Source organism: Homarus americanus, unplaced genomic scaffold (assembly GCF_018991925.1).
Source record: "Homarus americanus isolate GMGI-L3 unplaced genomic scaffold, GMGI_Hamer_2.0 scaffold21066, whole genome shotgun sequence".
NCBI lineage: Eukaryota > Metazoa > Arthropoda > Malacostraca > Decapoda > Nephropidae > Homarus > Homarus americanus.
The window spans coordinates 10,866-15,236 of record NW_024715743.1 but is presented as its reverse complement, the minus strand read 5'-3'; the positions used below and the strand labels follow the sequence as shown (position 1 = coordinate 15,236).

Genomic DNA, 4,371 nt, shown 5'->3' with positions numbered 1-4,371 from the left:
CTTGTACTGCATTGTTGTTTCGATTTTCTGACTGTCCTCCAAACAACATCTCTAGAATAATGAATGAATCCAATCCATTATAAATTGTATTAAATATGCCAAATAAGATCAGCATTTGTTTCTTAACATGGAAACAATGACCACGGATGCTCCTGTATAGCAGATGATGTGAACCAAAGCGTGGTCGCCATGGGAAATCCGATGGCGCCATAATTATGGTAAATTTTTGGTAATACTGGAGTAGATGGCTAACACCAGAAAGATTTGTTCAGTTTCGTTAATTTTTTCCATATGTTATTTAGATGATAGTAATAAAAATGGTATGACAACTTTTTATTTTAATCATAAGTATTTTTTTACTTTTTATTTAGTTGTTCTCTATCTACAATCATAAATTACCAGTAGTGTGCAGGGTATGAAGGATGAGGGATATTGTGGGGTAAAATACAGTAAAAACAGATCATATGACACTAAAATGATATCTCTTATGTTCTTTGTATGTTAAGAAATTAATTATTTATCATAAATTTTCCGCTAAAAATCTATTGTGTCGGTGTGTGTTGCCGTCAACTCTTTGTTTATCCTCGAACCGAGCATATTCTCACATCCACAAAAAGTGTAGAATTACACTAAGCCGCTTCAAGAAAGTTCCTTTACTGGTACCAAATAACAAAGTTTGTACTTTCTGTTTAATATGGTGGGGGGGTTGCGCCTCCATGGCCAGGAAGTTAGGTAAGGTTAGGTAGGTTTGTTTGGTAGGTTAGGTCACGTTCTATTTGGGTCTGTGCATTGTCTTATAATTTTTATTACATACTATCATCCAAAGAACATTTGTGGAAAAAATTAACAAAATCAAACCTCATTCTGGTGTTAGCCATCTGCTCCAGAATTACTAAATATTTTATTTTATGCTTACAAGGGTCGTTGAGACGTGAAATTACTGCCATATGATCAGTGTTAGCAATGTATTTACCCTGTTATTTTTGTTTTCTTTCATGCCCTGCCCACTATCAAGTAATTTATGATTGAAGGATAGGCTAAAAAGAAAAAAAAATACTGAAATGTTGTTGCTTAAATTTTATTGCTTATTATCATCCAAACTTAAGAAAATTTGGTGCAATTCCATAAAGTTTTTCTGGTGCTACCGTATCCATCTCCTCCACCTTTACAGAGGCTTCTTTCTTGCCTCTAAAATAACTATTGATATGAAACGGCAAGTGACAGCATCTTTATGTATTCCATCATTCTGTTTTGTATGAATATTTTCAGGGCATGTTTCAGTTTTAGTCAATGTTATAGCAAAAATAAATAAAAAAATCCAGCATATGCAATATGATTCAAGAATATTTGTTTATCTTTGAAGTTGTTCCAAAGATTCTAATCTGTGTGGACGGTATTGATGCACAAAATTTTTTACTTTCAGACAAAAACATGAGATTTGGAAGTTGAAATTGTATATTTTTCCAATGTTTTTTTTTATATATTTTGAATGATTTTGACTTTCATTTCTATTGGAAATCACTATTTTTGAGATAGCTTCCCCTCATATCAGAATCTAGTGTTTTCCAATATAAAACCAAACCTAACTTACCTAATCACTAACTTGGGGGCTTTGCCAGTCGACACCCATTTTAATAGAGATGTTGAGACACTTGCTGACCGTACGGTGGCCTCACTTCTTTTGCAGCTAGTGGTTTACAAATAAAAGCAATTTCCTAGGCTCGAGGTGAGAACCTTCAAGCAAAGTGCCTTTGTAATTTGAAACAAGAGTACACCTCTTTCTTTTCGTAGTTTTTGTGATGGTTTGATAATGTTCACAGTACCACTGAGGCTTATTTTCCCTTAACATGCAAGGCTCTTGATAATGAGGACACTGAACTTCAGTAGGTAGAATGCCGTGTGATCTCTAGAACTGTAAGTATCACCATTAACTCCATACTGTAGTTATTCCCGTAGAACCTTGCTATTGCTGACTGGTAGTTGATCACACATCCAGAACACGGGTTTGCCATCTTGGAACTATTTAAATTCACCCGCAACTCCCACCCACACACCATGCTGAACTGTGATTGGTTCAAACAAAAAGAAAACCACCAATAGACTCATTTTAGTTATGTAATAAAATTTTTAATATCTTGCTTATTTGTAATTTGCACCAGTAATGCCATAGAAGAAAAGTGTCTTAGAATTGTCAAAACTACCTACCAGGTACTGTAAAGATAAAATTCTTAAGATTCCTGTGTTGTCCGAAAGTAAAATAATACCATATTATTTATCACTGCACTGTACAGTATAGTATGTACTGTACAGTACTTTTAAAACTGTTTGGTCTCAACTCCTGTCATTTTACAAATACAGTACTGTAATAGATGCTTATACTGTACACTACAATACAGTATCTCTTTTATCACATTTTAAGTGTATTTTGAAGGATGTAACATTTTTATAATGGTTTTACAGATTCTTCACTTTAAATGAAGACACCCCAATGGTACTGAGTTTTGTTGACTACCGTCGCTTTGGTAGATGGGAAGTTAAGGACACTTGGGGTCTTGACCGAGGACCAGACCCAATGTGGGAATACCAGAGCTTCAGAGAAAATGTCATGACTCATCTCAACCTTGCTGCCTTCAATAAACCTATATGTGAAGCAATGCTGAATCAAAAATATTTTAATGGTATTGGAAACTACTTAAGAGCTGAGATTCTTTACAGGTATGTATATGTAAATTTTATCTTTGTTTTCTTATTGTGATTTATCAAGATTTTCATTAACTTGTAGGTTTTGTTGCTGTGAGTATCGCTGCAGTACAGTGCTATATTAACTCTTCCTTCTTTTGGGTTCATTACTAAAATATCCTTTACTGTACATTACTGTGAAATTTATTTGAAGACAAGTCAGTCCGGAAAGGGGACGTGATTGCTGCCCGTATCATCATTGGGTATGACTTTGCTTGGGAGATTGGTATCCCCGCATCCCCTGAGCAACGCTCTTGTGCGTTATGCAGAAGACCCGACAGCAGCACCCTTATTCACTACCTCCTAAGATGTCCCCACACACAACGCTTCCGTGATGCCTGCTGGACCACCACTCCACGACCCCCTGACGGAGACACGATGATCCTCCACATACTGGCCAGATATTTTGTAAATAATATTGATTATGTGTTAAAGGAATATCCTTCCTTCCTTAGGCTTTAGTAAGCCCCTTTATAATATTTATACTGTATGTACTTGTCACACTTGCCAGATGCTTCTGGTGTCATTGTACAGGGGTACCTAGTGACAGCACTAGGATCCCGCTTCCTCGATCAAGGAATAAACAATTGAAATTGAATTTATTTGAAGACAAGTCAGTCTCAAATACAGTTAAAGTAAAGCCAAAGATTAAAATAACTTAATATAATGAAGTATAACTACAGTATTTACAATAATGAAAAAAATAATTAAATTGGAGGTTTACTCTGTGTGAAAATTTACCCATTGACACAACAAAACACCATTATTGTATCAGAAAAAATCCTAAATAAAGCAATTAAATCAGTTACAATATACTGTATATTACTGAGACCAATGGAGCAAAATCACTATAATATAAGAGAAGACAGCTCACACAATACAATTACTAACAGTACAGTATACAGTACAGTACTCATCACTACGGAGGAGGAAATGTGATCCACAGCCGGCAACCATACTGTCCACAACCTTACTAATTTGTATCGGGTAGTTAACCTAACACCAAACCTCGAATGAATGAGTTGTGCCAATAACCCCTTGAATAAGAAGTCGGCTCTGAGCTGAGCAAAATCGTATGGCATTAGCCAAATAAAATATCATGGGTAGCATTCCCGTAATGAAGGGGTTAACCAAAGCGTCTACTCATCCAATGTGGTCAGTGAGACATCCTAATGTGGCAACTCTCAGCAGTCCTCTTCTTGGTTTTGGACTCAATTATTAGATGACAACTATCAACCAGAAAACATTAATGCCCGCTGCATTATTTCATAGGTAGATAGACAGATACAGTGGTCCCTCGGTTAACGAGCACAATCTGTTCCAGCAGGTTGCTCGTTAACCGAAAACTCGTTAACCGAAACCATTGTTTCAATGGGTTTTTGGGTAATTGGTTCCAGCTCACTGAAAATTGCCTAAATTCAACAAAAAAGGTAGAAAAGTACACTTACTTTGAGGTGTGTATGTAGAAGGCTCCTGGATGATGATGATGATGATGGGAATTAGAATGGGGGTGGAGGAGAAGGAAGACGAGAAGGCATTGGGGGATGATGATGGGAATTAGAATGGGGGTGGAGGAGAAGGAAGACGAGAAGGCATTGGGGTGGAAGAGAAGTCACCCCATGGTGCCATTTC

At 36.5% G+C, this 4,371-nt stretch overlaps 1 long non-coding RNA gene across 1 annotated transcript; it reads left to right on the top strand.

Moving 5' to 3' along the window:
- The first annotated feature begins 47 nt into the window (after positions 1 to 47).
- LOC121857948 lies at positions 48 to 2,943 on the top strand. Its single transcript, XR_006087306.1, has 3 exons — positions 48 to 218; positions 2,461 to 2,715; positions 2,894 to 2,943. It is a non-coding gene; the product is annotated as an uncharacterized LOC121857948 (long non-coding RNA).
- The last annotated feature ends 1,428 nt before the right edge of the window (positions 2,944 to 4,371 follow it).